Genomic DNA, 18,013 nt, shown 5'->3' with positions numbered 1-18,013 from the left:
CTCGGTACCTGTTCGGCCGACTACCGAGTAGCGAGTACTCGGGAGTACTCGCGAGTATTTGGGGAGTACTCGGATTTGGTAATTCATGTAGAAATATTTTTAGGGAAATTATATATATCAAAATCATAAGTTGATTGAAATATATAACAAAATTAGAGACATGTGAATACACAAAAATTGAAAAACACATAATGGGCACACTTTGATGAATAATTACTGAAAATTTAAGATATATATGTAGTAATAATCTCATGTGTGTGTGTTAAATAATAAATCATTAAGTATATTATACATATTAATCACCGAGTTGACCGGGTTTACAAAATTGCTCAGTTTAGTAAGGGCCGATTGGGGAGTACTCGGGATTCTGTAACTCGCTTTGGTAAGGGCTGAGTAGCGAGTACTCGGAGGAGTAATCGGCCAACTCGGCGAGTTTTACAACACTGCATATGTCAACCTAAAATTATCATATTTGCAAACAATTTACCGGTCAAACCAAAATGTTAACATCCTAATTAAATCAAGATCTCTTGGATTACCAAATCATGTCACACTCTATGAGAACATTAATAGATCATTATGAATAATCCCACCAACTACTAAAACAAAACCACCAGAATTACTGGTCCAGGCCATTGCGTGTATGATTTGTAGTTTCACTTAATAAAATTTTATTTACAATCATGGGGTCCGTTTTTAATAAATTTATAATATAAAGAATCTTTTTCTTTGTTGTTAGGCAATACATCACTAAAGCAAGATATTTTCAACAAATAATATATAATTGAATACAACATAACTTAAATACATAGAAAAATGGACTAGTTTGAAATATCATATTATAAAAAAATTAAGATTTTATAAATCTTTCATCCGTACAGGAATATTTACCAAACTTTTTAAAACAAAACAAATTGTTGAGAAGTATACGAGGGATAACAAAACATTCACGATAATTTATTTCATGCCCACATATTCTTCTCAATCTTCATGTAACTACACATATCTCTCAATGTACTATTCTACTTCCTATGAAATGTACTATTCTACTTCCTATCAAATGAATACATTTTTTTTTTGGTTTCTCTCAAACTCAGAGGACATAAAACAAATTTTTGTTCTTTTCTTTTCTTTTATTTTCTCTCCTTACTTTTTTTCCCCTTCATTTTTTTTTTTTTTTTGCTAAAACTCTGAAACTAGCCGTTAAGGATTCCCTTGTCTTTTCAGGTGAATTATTAGATGAAGCATGATTACAGGAGGCAGAAGAATGCACACTCATGGATATAAGCTTCAAGTTCTCTTATACTAGGTAACACATGAACCATCATATGTGTACCACACACTCGGTTTGCGAGACCCAATGTGTCATGTAGGCGTTCTCTAACACAATCTTTTTTACACTTAAGGTCGTACGGTACGGAAGGCAAACGGTACAAATATGCCTTCCATTGGTATACTATGGACTTCAATTGGTAAGGTCGTACCAATTGTTATAGTAAGCCATATATCTGATTAATTTGAAATAAGCATATGGGTGTCTGCCTTCCATGTACCATCTCAAAAGAAAACATGTACAATCGGATGTTCTCGACCAAAACCCCTCATTCATATCTAATTCTTTTTGGGTTAGACTTTGTCTCTTATAGCATGTACCAATTACTCATACGATCTGGCCAAAAACCTTATGTGGTCGTACTCACATCGTCTTTCCCAAAGGGTTCTCTCGCTCACGTATGATCTATACCTTGGTTAACAATTGTTTATCTTAAGCCCTACTAAAACTCTCTTAATCATCAAAGTACTCATGAGAATGGATTGAATTTTACCTATATTGTTTACTATTAAATTGGATAGAAAACCACCAACAAATATTAAATTTATTGTTTAAATGATGGATTCCCCACTAAAACTCCAAAATTTATCCTCTTTATTCTCTTGAGCCTAACGGTGGCTAGTATATACCCTAATGGGTTTTAACATAAGCTTGGTTTTAACCTTCACATACTGGCCACTACACTTTAGTTTTAAGTGTTTATACCCTAAATGTCAAACAAACCATATTAATTGGTAATCAAAATGCAAACTAACATGAGGTTGGAAACACTTGGAATTTTCCTGTAGTGTTAGAGAAAGAACTATTGTTACGTATATCCTTATAGTTTTAATACATCAATATAGACAATGTCATAATCATTATATGCTAAACATTGATACTATTTGGAATTTTTCTGTCGTAGTGTTATAGTGATCATTGAAAATTATCTGCAATCGTTGTTTGTATGCATTCTATTTCGGCTAATTCACACTATGACTACATGTACATTAATCATTCTGTACTACGTTTTTTTTTGTCTTCTCATGCAATATTGAAAATGCTATGAAGATTTATTCACATAAATGGCCACAAAATGCCAGCTTTAGGGATATTTTAAATTAGTTTGCATTCTCTCAACTAGATTAAAAAGAACATAAAACAAACAAGATTAAAACTTAATCAACTTATGCGAAAGATATAAAATTAAGTATGGTTAAAAACTTATTTGGATATAGTGCACAATACTGTTGAGTTTTTATTCAAAAACTAGTTTAAAAAAACATAAAATTTGGCAACGGAAGACTTGATCATTTTTTGAATAACATAAACAAGTTAAACCAACCAATGATCATCTTGTAAAGTTTGGAAAGAAAACAAGCACTAAAGAAGAAGATGGAGAAAATTACAACATTTGTAGTTATTTGGATCCTTTTGGGAGGCTTGCAAGTTGATAAAGAATGATGAAATTTAGAGACACCAACAAGAAGTCAACTTGATGTAGATGCTAGTCTAAAACTCTTAGCTCTGGAGCTTGAAGTTCATAACCAAAGTATGAACTTCAAGAGAGTATTAAAAGCAAGTAATATCTTCCTGTATGAACCAAAGATGGTGAGAAAGAGAAGAATGCATGCATGTTACGGATTCAAGGCAAGAGAAAAGGAAAAGGTTAAAGCCTTCATAAAGCACTTTCTTTACCCTTAAGTCCTTAACTCTTTTAGTGTAACGACGTAATTTTTCAAACCAATTTTTTTCATTTTTAAATCACATAAAACTCATATATTATATATCATAAAAATCATAAGTGTCTCAAAGTCATCATAAAATCCACAACAAAAGTCAAATCCCAGAATCCTCAGCAGAATCTCAAACAGATTTGTACAATCACGGCAGTGCCTTCCAGCGATCCTCGGAACTACCTGAAACACATAACACATAACACAGTAAGCACAAAGCTTAGTTAGTCCCCCAAAATACCACATACAACATATTAGCCACTCGAGGCTATAACCCTGTAAGACCCTCCGGTCCATGTGTCTCAGTGGGACCTATAGTCCCAAGGTTCGTTGGACCCTCCGGTCCGGTCTGTTTGGGACCCTCCAGTCCTATGGCTCGTTGGACCCTCCGGTCCGGTCTCAGCCTCACATAATATAATATATATCACATAAACAAAGCACAACTCAAGTAAACACAAAAGACCCTCTGGTCACACATAAATTCCACTCAAGGTAAAGTATAGTGAGAAGACTCACCTCGTAAGCTAGCTAGTAAAATCTCGTGCTCGAAATCCTCGATCTAGCCTCCGCCTATCACATGGATAATATTTCTAATCAATACTCCTCTCACTCTCAATTACACTATTCGTTGATCTTTCTTACACTCTTAGTCCCTTAAATGGGTAAAAGACCATTTTACCCCTCCCTGACTTTTACTACTTATTTGACCAGACCTTACAGTCAACAGAAGTCAAACTCTAGTCAACAGTCCAAAATTGACCAGACTCGCCGAGTGCACTCGTGCGACTCGTCGAGTCCCATCGTTTTTCAGTAACCTCAGGAAGGTCCAACTCGTCGAGTTAACCCCGAACTCGTCGAGTTATAGCGCGATTCAACTCATCAGGACAAACCCTAAGCTACTCGCCGAGTCGGCTCATCAACTCGGCGAGTCCATTAAGACTCAGCTTGCATTCAGACGATTTAAGGCTGAATACTTCCTCAAACTCCAGATCCACATTCTCAGGGCTCAAATATCACGTAAAGTCATAGACTTTACGTCCATGCATGGCATTTTGGGCAAGAAATGCCAAGATCATGCCTTAACAAAGGTTTTTCTCAGAAGGACTTCACCAAATCAGAATAAAGCTTGAACCTTTAGATGTTAAAGGTCTCCTACAGTCCAGATATGGAGTTCAAGCTTCCTCATGAACCCCAAACCTTTCAAGTCCCAAAATATACACAAAAAGGAGCCCTAATCTCCCAAAAATGTCATCTACTTAATCAGAAGGAAAGGTTAGAACTTGATACCTTTAACAGAAGCTCCTGGACGAGTATTAGCAGATCCAATGCCCCTCCTTTACTCCTTGCTTGAAAACTCTCTTCTCCCTTCCATAAAAGAACCAAATATCTCAAAGTTAGCTCTCGCTCTCACTATATGAGCTCCATGGTTGTTTAGGGTTTCTCAGGGAAGTGTGGCCACCAAAGGGAGGCTATAAGTGCCTTTATATAGGCCACATGCCCGCTAAATTAGGGTTTCCCTCAACAGTGCTGACTCGGAGAGTCGGCTCACAGAATCGTCGACTCCATTCATTAATACACGTCACAAGTCACGTCCCTACTCGACGAGTTGAGGCGTCAACTCGTCGAGTCTCTCCAAGATTGCCAAATTAAATAATGAAAATAATATACCTGGAAAACCGGATGTTACAAATCTCCCCCACTAGAATCAGACTTCGCCCTCAAAGTCATGCTCCGCAAATAGCTCAGGATGCTGCTCCAGCATCTCTGACTCTGGTTCCCAAGTCAAATCGGATCCCTTCCGATGTTGCCTCTGGACCTGAACCAGTGGCACTTCTTTGTTCCTCAGAACCTTCACCTTTCGATCTAGAATCGCCTTCGGCCTCTTAATGTAATTTAGGCTCGCATCCACCTGAATGTCTTCTAGCGGTACCACTGCCGTCTCATCGGCCACACACTTCCGCAGCTGGGACACGTGGAAGGTGTTATGAATCTGACTCAACTCCGCGGGTAGCTCCAACTGGTATGCTACCTTACCCACTCTGGCGGTCACTCTGCACGGACCGATATATCGGGGGCCCAGATTGCCCCGCCTCCTGAGCCGGCTCACCCCCTTCCATGGGGATACTTTCAGGAGCACAAAATCTCCGACCTGAAACTCCAGCTCGGACTGTCGCCTGTCCGCATAACTCTTTTGGCGGCTCTGGGCCGTCAGCAATCTCTGCCTGACTAGCTGAATCTGCTCAGTCGTCTTCAGCACTATCTCCGTGCTGCCCATCACCCTCTGACCCACTTCTCCCCAGCAAATGGGAGTCCGACACCTCCTCCCATAATGAAGCTCAAAGGGAGGCATACCAATACTCGAATGGTGGCTATTATTGTAAGAAAACTCGGCCAACGGTATGTAGGTGTCCCAACTTCCTCCGAAGTCCATGACACACACTCGTAACATGTCCTCGAGCGTCTGGATCGTCCGTTCACTCTGCTCGTCTGTCTGTGGGTGATATGCAGTACTGAAATGTAAGCGCGTGCCCAATTCCTCATGAAATTTCTTCCAAAACCTGGAAGTGAAACGCACGTCTCGATCTTACACAATAGAGATCAGCACCCCATGCCGTGCTACCACCTCTCTCACATAAATCTCTGCCAACCTCTCCGCGGAAGAGCTCTCACTTATAGCAAGGAAGTGAGCACTCTTCGTCAGTCGGTCCACAATTACCCAAATCGCGTCGACTCCACGCGCAGTCCTCGGTAATTTGGTGATAAAGTCCATCGAAATATGTTCCCACTTCCACTGGGGAATCTCCAGAGGCTGCAATGGACCATGTGGTCGCTGGTGCTCTACCTTGACCCGACGGCAAGTCAAACACCTCTCAACTATCCAAGCAACATCCCTCTTCATACAGGGTCACCAGTAATCTCTCTTCAGGTCCAAATACATCTTAGTGGCCCCGGTATGGATCAAGAATCTCGATCTGTGCGCCTCCTCCATCAGTATACGCCGAGCTCCGGCCGTATAGGGCACCCAAATCCGCCCTCGGAAGGTCATAAGTCCTCGGCTATCCTTCACAAACTCGGATACCTGTCCAATCACCCGCTCCCTCTTGCGGTTCTCAGGTCTCACGGCCTCCGCCTGGGCCTCTCGTATGGTATCCAAAAATGGAGTCATCACTGTCATCCTCATACACACATCTCGGACCAGGGTACTCTCTGATCTGCGACTCAGGGCGTCAGCTACCACGTTAACCTTGCTCAGATGATACAAGATCTCACAATCATAGTCTTTCACTACATCCAACCACCTCCTCTGATGCATATTCAGGTTGGGCTGATACATAAGATACTTCAGGATCCTGTGGTCAGTGTATATGGTACATCGAACCCCGTACAAATAGTGGCGCCAGATCTTGAGGGCGAACACCACTGCCCCCAACTCTAGATCGTGGGTCGGATACCTCATCTCATGAGGCTTCAACTGCCTCAAAGCGTACGCTATCACGTGCCCTCTCTGCATTAGCACCGCACCCAACCCAGATATATATGCATCACAATAAACCACGAAGTCCTCTATCCCCTCGGGAAGAGCTAACACTGGGGCTTCGCACAGCTTCTGGCGAAGAGTCTCAAATGAGGTCTGTTGCTCGGGACCCCAAGAAAAAGTAGCGCCCTTCCGAGTCAACCTGGTGAGGGGGACGGCAATCTTGGAGAAGTCTCTGATGAATCTCCAATAGTAGTCGGCCAAACCCAGAAAACTCCTGATCTCGGTAGGGGATCTCGGTACCTCCCATCTCATAACTGCCTCAATCTTGGCCGGATCGACCAATATCCCATTCTGGTTAACGAGGTGTCCCAGGAACTGGACCTTTCGTAACCAGAAATCACACTTGGAGAATTTGGCATAAAGCCTCTCCGATCTTAATACCCCCAGAATCTCCCTCAAGTGCTCCTCATGTTGTTCTCTGGATCTCGAATACACCAAAATATCGTCGATGAACACGATCACCGACCGGTCCAACATGGGCCTGCACACCCGGTTCATGAGATCCATGAACGCTGTCGGTGCGTTGGTGAGTCCGAATGGCATCACCACAAACTCGTAATGCCCATAACGAGTCCTAAAGGTCGTCTTCTGGATGTCTTCCTCCCGAACTCTCATCTGATGATATCCGGATCTCAAATCGATCTTGGAAAACCAAGATGCACCATGCAACTAATCGAACAGATCGTCGATCCTCGGAAGTGGATAACGGTTCTTAACCGTCAGTTTGTTCAACTCCCGGTAATCAATGCACATCCGATGTGAACCATCCTTTTTCTTGACAAAAAGGATCGGCGCTCCCCAAGGCGAGCTACTCGGTCGGATGAATCCCTTCCCCAACAGCTCCTGAAGCTGTGAGGATAACTCCTGCATCTATGGCGGCGCAAGGCGATGAGGGGCCTTGGCAATAGGCGCCGTTCCCAGAACCAAATCAATCCGGAACTCCACCTGCCTCTCGGGAGGCACTCCCAGTAATTCCTCGGGGAAAACATCTGGAAACTCCCTCACTATCGGAACCTCCGTGATAGAACTCGATCTCTCGGCAGCAACTCGCGTATCCATCACATACGCCACAAAACCCCTACAACCCTGCTGCAGACTCTGTCTCGCTCTGGCGGCCGAGCAAAATGCTGACCCAGATCGGGTAACTTCGCCATACACTGTAAGCACTCCCACACTAGGGTCTCGTATGGTCACCAGCTGACGCTCATAGTCAATAACTGCTCCGTATCAACTTAACCAGTCCATGCCCACGATGACACAGACATCCCCCATCGCGATCGGTACCAGGTCTATCGGAAACTCGACTCCGAAGATCTCCATCGTGCATCCTCGTAAAACATCAGTCGCAAGCACCGCATGCTCACCGGTTATGGAAACTCTTAGAGGTCGACTCAACGTCTCTCATCGGATACTGATGTGACGACTAAATGCTAATGATACGAAGGATCGAATCGCACCCGATTCAAATAACACCAAGGCAGGTACATAACTCACAAGAAAAGAACCTATGCATAACACAATATAAGCGCAAAATAACTCAAAATAAATAGTTAATAGAACACATACCGGCCACGACATCAAGTGCTGCGTGGACCTCCTCCGCTGTCAGCTGAAAGGCTCTCCCGCGAGCCTTCGGTGCCTCGGCCTTCGCTGGGGACACTCGGCCTTCCGATGGCCGGTCAGGTTGCAGTGAAAGCAGACTGCAAATCCCTTGGGGCAATCCCTCACGATATGCCCCTCTTTTCCACACTTGTAGCAAACACCCGCTCGACACACCCCCTCATGACTCTTGCCGCACTTCCCACAAGTGCGGCCCTTCTGGCCTCCAGATCTCGAATCAGCGGGCTTCACCCACTTGGCTGCCGGCTGAGACTGTGCCGACCGCCGATCCCTCCCCTGAGACTCTGCCTCCTCCCTGGCCTGAGTCTCCAGCTCAATCTCCCTCTTTCGGGCATTTGCTTGAACCTCAGCAAATGACCGATAAGTCGAGTTCGCCATGAACTCGCGGATATCCCTCCTCAATATGCTCAAATATCGGCTCATACGTGCCTGCTCGGTAGACACGTGCTCAGGGAAGAACAATGCCCTCTCATGGAACATCCTCGTAATCACTGTCACTGACTCTGTCCTCTGCTTGAGGGACAGAAACTCCTGGGCCAACCGTTCCCTCTCCATCGGGGGAACATACTCATCTCGAAACATCATGGTAAATCTCTCCCATGTAACTGCAGTGTGCTCTGCAGGAGTGAAACCCGATGTCACAAACTTCCACCAGTCCTTCGCCCCCAAGCGAAGCTGGTTCAGCGTGAACCGTACCCTCAAATGTTCCGGACAGGAACAAGTGTAGAAACATCCCTCAATATCAGAGATCCATCTCATCGCGGCAATTGGATCCTGAGTCTGGTGGCTTCGTGTTGCTGAATTCCCGGTACAACAACGAGTCACCTCCCTGTGGCCTGGCAGCGGCGACAGATGCAGTGGCTGCAGCAGCAGCCGCCTCGGTAAGAGCAGCATATCTCTCATCAAACGTCTCAATCAGGGTGGTCTTAATAGACCCAAACATCTCTGGTATCTCTGCTCGAATGGCTGCGGCCACCTCCTCGTGGATCATCCTGCAAATCTCCTCGTCACTCGTACCACTGGTACCACTGTCTCCCGGGTTGTGGCGCGTACCCACCATGATGTCTCTGAAACACAACATAAAATCATCAGAGACTCGTTCGAGTATACTCACACTCGATCACTCGCCCCTACTTGCTCCTTAGCATCCTAAGGATTCTTACTTGGGCTGCTTACTGATTCGGTGCTTCCAGTAGTACGGGCCCAATACTACCTTCCACAACGCATCTGTAATCACCCCAAGTCCTCCTCCTAGGATTCCCGATTGCAAGTACTCTATATCTCGCCAAACACCGCCTACTCTCATAAGCTCATTCCTGCTACATACTCGTTCTCAAAGCAAATCACAGGTAGCAGTAACTCCTAGGCTAAGGCATCACAAATCACGCCACTCTAGTCCTAAAATATGAAATACCTAGCCTACTCCCTAGCATGCATAATATGTCTCATAATATCTTATAAATATCTCATAACACAGAAAGTAAGGGTATTTTGGGAAATCACCGTTCGGGCTCTGGCTGATTATACACACCGCTCTTTGTCGTTTTTCTCTTAGAACTCTTGCTCGTTTTTAGAAAAATCGTTTCTATAAAAAAAATTCTCAAATCCTCAGTTTGAGTCCAGACATACCCGAAGGTGCATCCGAATCCCTCAAACCAAGGCTCTGATACCAACTCGTAACGACATAATTTTTCAAACCAATTTTTTTCATTTTTAAATCACATAAAACTCATATATTATATATCATAAAAATCATAAGTGTCTCAAAGTCATCATAAAATCCACAACAAAAGTCAAATCCCATAATCCTCAGCAGAATCTCAAACAGATGTGTACAATCACGCCGGTGCCTTCCCGCGATCCTCGGAACTACCTGAAACACATAACACATAACACAGTAAGCACAAAGCTTAGTGAGTCCCCCAAAATACCACATACAACATATTAGCCACTCGAGGCAATAACCCTGTAAGACCCTCCGGTCCATGTGTCTCAGTGGGACCCTCCAGTCCCACGGTTCGTTGGACCCTCCTGTCCGGTCTGTTTGGGACCCTCCAGTCCCATGGCTCGTTGGACCCTCCAGTCCGGTCTTAGCCTCACATAATATAATATATATCACATAACAAAGCATAACTCAAGTAAACACAAAAGACCCTCTGGTCACACATAAATTCCACTCAAGGTAAAGTATAGTGAGAAGACTCACCTCGTAAGCTAGCTAGTAAAATCTCGTGCTCGAAATCCTCGATCTAGCCTCCGCCTATCACATGGATAATATTTCTAATCAATACTCCTCTCACTCTCAATTACACTATTCGTTGATCTTTCTTACACTCTTAGTCCCTTAAATGGGTAAAAGACCATTTTACCCCTCCCTGACTTTTACTACTTATTTGACCAGACCTTACAGTCAACAGAAGTCAAACTCTAGTCAACAGTCCAAAATTGACCAGACTCGCCGAGTGCACTCGTGCGACTCGTCGAGTCCCATCGTTTTTTAGTAACCTCAGGAAGGTCCAACTCGTCGAGTTATAGCGCGATTCAACTCATCGGGACAAACCCTAAGCTACTCGCCGAGTCGGCTCATCAACTCGGTGAGTCCATTAAGACTCAGCTTGCATTCAGACGATTTAAGGCTGAATACTTCCTCAAACTTCAGATCCACATTCTCAGGGATCAAATATCACGTAAAGTCATAGACTTTACGTCCATGCATGGCATTTTGGGCAAGAAATGCCAAGATCATGCCTTAACAAAGGTTTTTCTCACAAGGACTTCACCAAATCAGAATAAAGCTTGAACCTTTAGATGTTAAAGGTCTCCTATAGACCAGATCTGGAGTTCAAGCTTCCTCATGAACCCCAAACCTTTCAAGTCCCAAAATATACACAAAAAGGAGCCCTAATCTCCCAAAAATGCCATCTACTTAATCAGAAGGAAAGGTTCGAACTTGATACCTTTAACAGAAGCTCCTGGACGAGTATTAGCGGATCCAATGCCCCTCCTTTACTCCTTGCTTGAAAACTCTCTTCTCCCTTCCACAAAAGCACCAAAGATCTCAAAGTTAGCTCTCTCTATCTCTCACTATATGAGCTCCAAGGTCGTTTAGGGTTTCTCATGGAAGTGTGGCCGCCAAAGGGAGGCTATAAGTGCCTTTATATAGGCCACAAGCCCGCTAAATTAGGGTTTCCCTCAACAGTGCTGACTCGGCGAGTTGGCTCACAGACTCGTCGAGTTCATTCATTAATACACGTCATAAGTCACGGCCCTACTCGACGAGTTGAGGCGTCAACTCGTCGAGTCTCTCCAAGATTGCCAAATTAAATAATGAAAATAATATACCTCGAAAACCGGATGTTACATTTAGCCATCCGTGCATCTACACCTAAGTGTCTCCCATGCTTCTTAAGACATGCCATGCTTTTGATTAAATTAATCAAAAAACCATGCCATCTTTTTCTTCTCTTAAATTTCGAAAATAGGAGTCAAAAGAAGACAAAACTTTTATATTTTATAAAGCAATTTTATAATATATAAACTTTAACTTTTTGGCCAAAGACAAAAGAATTTTTCTAGTCCAAAATGTTGTGCATGACTTATTAATTCATACCATATGAATTATATAATGTTACTTGCCAATGAAAATTATTATTTCCATGAAACAAATAATTCCCAATTAACTATAAGAGTTTATTGAACATTTATTAAAATTAATTTTTAATAAATAATTAGTTGTATCAAATTGTTGTTAGTGTGACCCATTAGTATCATATGTTAATTAGCAATATCACTTTAATATGATTCTTGAGCATACTAGATCTTTCAATCTCTCACTTGCACAAGACACATATTAGAATGATATAGACAGTGGTGAACGTCTAGCAACATTTTACTGCCCCCAACAACATATGACTTTATGCCATTCTATCAACGCCCAATTCCCAAAAAGCTCCAAGCTACAATTGGTGTATAAGGTAAGTTTATTAGTTATCCTTTATTATAGACGTCATGTTGAACATGAGATACAGATCACGGTCAATCTCATTAGGTGTTCAACTTTTGGTAAGGCGCCTTAGATGTCTAACTCGCAACACATAAGAGGAACAAATTCTATCTTGACTACACAAGCCTCTTGCATAGTTCATACCATGCATGAAAACGGCTTTTATAACTGCCTAGTTAAGGACCATCATTTGGCCATATCTAAGCACAACACTCCATACACTTAAGTCTCACTATGTATCTCAGGTGTTAAGGATATAAAGATGGTACCTTTTAATCAAGTATCATTCATATTAGTGATCCATGAAATGATCTTGAAGTTGGTCAGTTCAATAACAGTTCTTTGACAAGTACCTATGAAACTTGGTTACAATCCATTGCCTACCTTCATGTAGTGAAAGTCAACCAATCCAATTCATATTAGTCTTATTTCATAATTGCTCCCATAATTATAATCGACTATGAACTTTTAGAATAATAAGATTATTCATGGATTAAACATGTTAATATAAAACACAACAAGTATTGATGTTATAATCATATCTCAATATATCAAAACATTATATAATAGTTGTTGTCACATTATACTTAGCTTAGAAGAAGGACTTTATTAATGGGTTCGACTAAACTTAATTTGTGTAAATTCTGTAAATACTATCATCTCCATATTTGACTTTACTCTAGGCATAGTAAAATATATTGGAGTATATTATTGGTGTTCTTTCGTGACATAGAGTCTCTTATCTCGATTAAGTATACTATCGAAATCACTAAGATTTCTATGTGACCCTTAAATGGCATAAATCAACATAGTTTTTCAATGAACTCATTCATCCAATCATATTAGATTTCAACATATAAAGCATTGTATTCTTATTTTGTAGTATATTGTGCCATTTTGTTTTGGTTGGACCTCATTCCAACAAAACTTAATTTTCATCCCGTAATGAAGTCATAATCCAATTATAATTCATAATTACCCATATTTGCTTAGAAATCAGAATCTTATGTAGCTCTTTACATGAAGATTTTATTCTAAACTAATTATCTCATATATGTATATATATATATATATATATATATATATATATATATATATATATATATATATATTCTCTTAGTTCTTCTAAAGCACTCTTAGAATGTTCCTATAGTCATCCAATGACTTAACCATGTATTCAATTGGTATATTATGATATGTTCATAGCATGATCATATACCAAGTCTTATGCATAATATGGCATAAATGATGGATTTATTTGTCAAGCAAATAGAATATAAATCATTTCAGATAGTTGAAACCTATGAGCTAGGTTCTTTTGAGGTTGGCTCAAACTTTAGTGCCATGTGACAATACCAAGATTCCTCCAAAGGAATTTTGTATCTTGATCCCTTTCAAGATATTGTCCATATATGCATAAAGATATAAAACTTTTAACATTCATTTTCTCTATCTCTATAGATTTTACATTTCAAGAATGTATCTTGTCTTTCCTAAGTCTTTCATTTTAGAAACACATTCCGAGTCAATGTGAAAAAGGCCTAGCATGGTCAGAATGTAATTTCTTATGATTTAGTGTGATTTAGTATGTCTCATTCATAAAGATAATAGAAAGAGCTTAATGGAGTAGCCATAGTGTGTTTCTTTTGATAAATAACTTTGGAATGTTTTGTAAAATTTTAAACCCGACTCGAACCGATCTTGTATAACTATCTTTTTATTTAAATTATAATGACTTGTATGATGGCTTGTATGAAGTACGTATTAAAAAAATCTAGTGTACTTTATTTTAGCCGAGTGTTACACTGGAGATGCTCGTTGTTTCTACCGTGACAGACGTTCTTTGCCTGGTTTTCCTTCCCTTTACGGCTGATCGTCTGTTCAACCCTCCTACGATCTGCACATTTGTTCGAGAAGGATTATGTACTTTTGGTTGAGATAGGGTTATCTTCGGTGGTGTGGTGCTCTGTGTTACTGATTTATTTGGGGTGAACACTGGGATTAAGCTAATCGGACTAAAAGGTGAGTCAGACAAAGGGCGCAAGGTTTGCTGATTGTCTTGCATGTTTATTACGGATGGCGCCAATGTTGCTACATAGCCTCTTGGATGCCTAATAGTAATTGGTTCGTATCTTCTCCTAATGCACAAACAAGGAGGCAAGCTGTAAAAATAGACAAATGTTAGGTTAGAAAGCGATAACGAGGGATGGACCTCAGTATTGCTCTATGATGCCTAAGTTAGATGTCAATTGTGGGTGTTGCAAAACTGTTTTTTTAAGAGAAGTGTTCTACCTTTACCGGTGCATGTCGTAGTCTTTATATACAAATTAAAAAGTATGGTTTCTTGCTTCATTGACCAGGCTACACTTTTATCCAAAGGTTGCAAGGGTAGTACTCTTCAATATATTAGTATTGCCTTTTCCGCCTGGGATTTTGCATAAGAATTTGCATGGATGATTTTTCTTGCTATAAAATATTGCCTCTACCGACTCTACAGTTGATTTAGGTTGCTAAAGGTAGCCGACCTGGTAAGTTGTGGGCTTACCGTGTTGGTTAGGTCTTCTTTAATGTTGTTGTGTCGCGTTTATGTATGGGCTAACCCCATACACCGTTAATAGGTTGTTCTCATAGCAACATTAAGCCTTTCCATAACGATTATAAATAAAAAAAAAGGTGAAATAGGATCACCTTGTCGAACACCCTTCGTGACAGGGAACTCCTTAATAGTTGGACCAATAATTAAAATTGAGGCTCTAGAAGAAGAAAGATATCTCTTGATCCAAAGAATCCATTTATCATGAAAGCCCATATGAGACATGACTAACAACAAGTAGTTCCAATTAATGGAATCAAAAGCTTTATCAAAGTCGACTTTGAAGAGAAACATCTAATTTTTGCCTTTTTAGACCAAGTTCACAACTCATTGATAATCATGGGACCATCAAAAATGATTTTTCCTTCAATGAAAATCGTTTGAACCTCATCATTCACCGAATCAATCACTCGTTTTAGCCTAGAAGCAAGAGTCTTGGCTATTATTTTGTAGACACATTCAATAAGGCTAATGTGTTGAAAATCATTTAAAGAAAGTGGGTCTTTTACTTTGGGTGGAAGGGTAATGAAGGATGAATTGCTTCTTTGGAAAGACAATCATATGATTTAAAATATTTCAAAAAGCCCATAATATCATCTTGCATCGTGTCCCAAAAATGTTTGAATGCTTGCATCATGTCCCAAAAATGTTTGATGAATTTGAAAGTGAAACCGTCCGGTCCTGTCGCTTTCTTATTACCGTAATTCCACGTAGCCTCTTTAATTTTGTTAATCTCAAAGGGAGCTTCCAAAAAACCTCTATCCATAACCTGAGATTTTTTTTTTTAAATTGGAATTGAGAAATAGTAGCCGATTGGGAAAATCTTCATAAAACTTGGATCCAAAGAAATTCCAAGTCTCCTGTGAAAATTACTCATATGTGAAATAATCTCTAGTACTCATCCCCCTCACTCAACCATTTAATTTTGGATTTTTCTATCGGATTAAGCTTCGCAAACTTCTCCATTTCAATAATTCTTTGCTTGCAATCCCTCATATGTGTTATCTCCGGATCAGATCTAGAGTTGCCTAGCCTCCGCCTCGTCCAATTCATTGACTTGCTTTTTTAGATTCCAACCTCGTCCAATTCATTGATCACACAAGACTTTATTTTCCTTTTCAAATTCCAACCTCCAATTTTTTATAGCATTTTTAATAAACTATGAGACATAAGGTTCTTCAAGCCGCTGCTATTGCTCCTTTAAGTATCCTCAAACTTGGAATCTATATATGGGTGCTCTCATAGTTCGATGCTATTAATAGTCATTTGGGAATGCTAATTTTAAAGCTCATAATTAAATTTAGTGTATATTGCTTGATTACTCGTTGCTTCTTCTATCTTTTGGTGTTTCTTTATTCACGTATTCCTTGTATTGGTCATTAGTATTTGTTTGCTTCACTTTCATGTTTTTTGTACACTTTGTATTTTGTCGATAATAATTTTCTTTTTTGGAACGACAACTAATTAATTTTTTCCACTTCTGTCAAGGATTGAACTCATGATCACCTAGTTAGTTGTTAGTTTAGAACTTTATGTTAGCCAAGTGGGTTAGCCCCAACTTATATATAAGGATAATAATTAACAAATGAAAAAAAATCAAGTCAATATATTCTTTGAGACTAGTGTTAAGAGCTTTGGAATATCATATTTGGACTAGTGATAAAGGATTTATAATATCATATTTGGAGAGGGTCTGATGCGATTTCTGGACTAGTGATATGATAAGAGAATTTGAATATCGTATTTGGATAGGGTCTATGTGGTTTTGGAGAGAAAAATAAATATTATATATTAATGGTTTTTGAAGGGTAACTGGGTAAGTATAATATATGAAACTTAAAATTATAAATAGTGATTATAAAATGTTAAAAATAATGATTAATTGGACAATAGTTGGAAATAGTAAATATAATATTTAGAAATTAGATTGGATAAATATAATATTTTGATATTTAAGAAGCATATAAGAAATTCTTCCTTTTAAGAAAAACATTAAGGAAATATAAATTTTAAGAAAAACATTAAGGAAAGATAAATAGTAAAGTTGCGAGAAAAATTAAATAAATAAATAAATAAATAACTTGGTTTAAGAAAAATACACATGTTTTATAACAACTAAATGATCATATATGGTTTTAATTGACCACTTTGATTACGTATTCATGTAATACTACTTCATAACAATGAACAATAACAAAAAAATTTAAATTGGCCTTCATGACTAATATATTAAGTTAGGTTGTTGGTAGTCCTAAAAAAAATAGCCAACTAATCTCACCCAAAACCAACTAGAAATTGATGTGATATTAAATGGTATGTTCATTGTTAGTTTTGAGTTCAATATGTAGTAGATGGTGTTGGGATAAAAGCCTTCAAGGTGAAGTGAGTTGGTTGATGTGTTTATTTAGGTATTTGAGTTGGTTGATGTGTTTATTCGGGTATTTGATTCTGTGTAGGTCTTAATTCTCACGATGATTTGAGGACTTGAACTGATAATATTTGTATATTGAAATGACAAGATTTGTAACCGTTCTAAAAACATGGGTTTATCTTTTTTAGAAGAGCTTAACAATTGAATTATATGCATGCATGTATATACATGTGATGTGTGTATGCATGCATGTTTGTATATGTATATGTATGAGTATGTGTATGCATGTATAAGTGTGTGTATATATATGTAAGTATATATAGATGTATGCATATTTAAGAAGTCATATGTATGTGTATATGTATGCATGTGTATGTGTATATATGTATATGACTATATGTATATGTATAAATGTGTGTATGTGTGTATACATATGTATGTATATGTATGTATGTGTATATGTATGGATATGTATTTGTATATATGTGTGTTACAGTGTTAGTGTGTATATGTATGATAGCCAAATATGAGACTTGTTTGGTGCACCAAATTAAAGATAATAACTTAATAAGAGTATTGTGTGCAAGTGAGTTTTAAAGGAGAAGACCCAGTGGCAACATACACATTTATAGAGCATGGCTAGTAGCTAAGGGATTCAAACTTACTCATGGTATTTTCTCCGAAGAAACTATATTGTTTATGCTTAAAGACATTAATATCATACAAGAAGGAGCCGACCAAAATTCTAGTTGAATTACTTTTCAATGTACAACCAAACTCTTAATATAGAGACCAAACCATAAGAATAAAAAAGCATTTTGTTTAACACATATATATTTA

At 39.4% G+C, this 18,013-nt stretch overlaps 1 long non-coding RNA gene across 2 annotated transcripts; it reads left to right on the top strand.

The window, feature by feature from the left end:
• Positions 1 to 940: 940 nt before the first annotated feature.
• LOC145114657 (uncharacterized) lies at positions 941 to 17,366 on the top strand. Of its 2 annotated transcripts, none has more exons than XR_013711131.1 (3): positions 941 to 1,014; positions 1,228 to 1,309; positions 17,259 to 17,366. It is a non-coding gene; the product is annotated as an uncharacterized LOC145114657 (long non-coding RNA). The 2 variants fall into 2 exon arrangements; XR_013711130.1 differs by having other exon boundaries at positions 973 to 992.
• The last annotated feature ends 647 nt before the right edge of the window (positions 17,367 to 18,013 follow it).

The sequence above is a fragment of the Lactuca virosa genome, chromosome 5 (assembly GCF_052849685.1).
Source record: "Lactuca virosa cultivar CGN04683 chromosome 5, Lactuca_virosa_CGN04683_v6, whole genome shotgun sequence".
In the NCBI taxonomy this organism is placed as follows: domain Eukaryota; kingdom Viridiplantae; phylum Streptophyta; class Magnoliopsida; order Asterales; family Asteraceae; genus Lactuca; species Lactuca virosa.
Note: the sequence above shows the minus strand (reverse complement) of the source record. Positions and strands in the feature narration are given on the sequence as shown.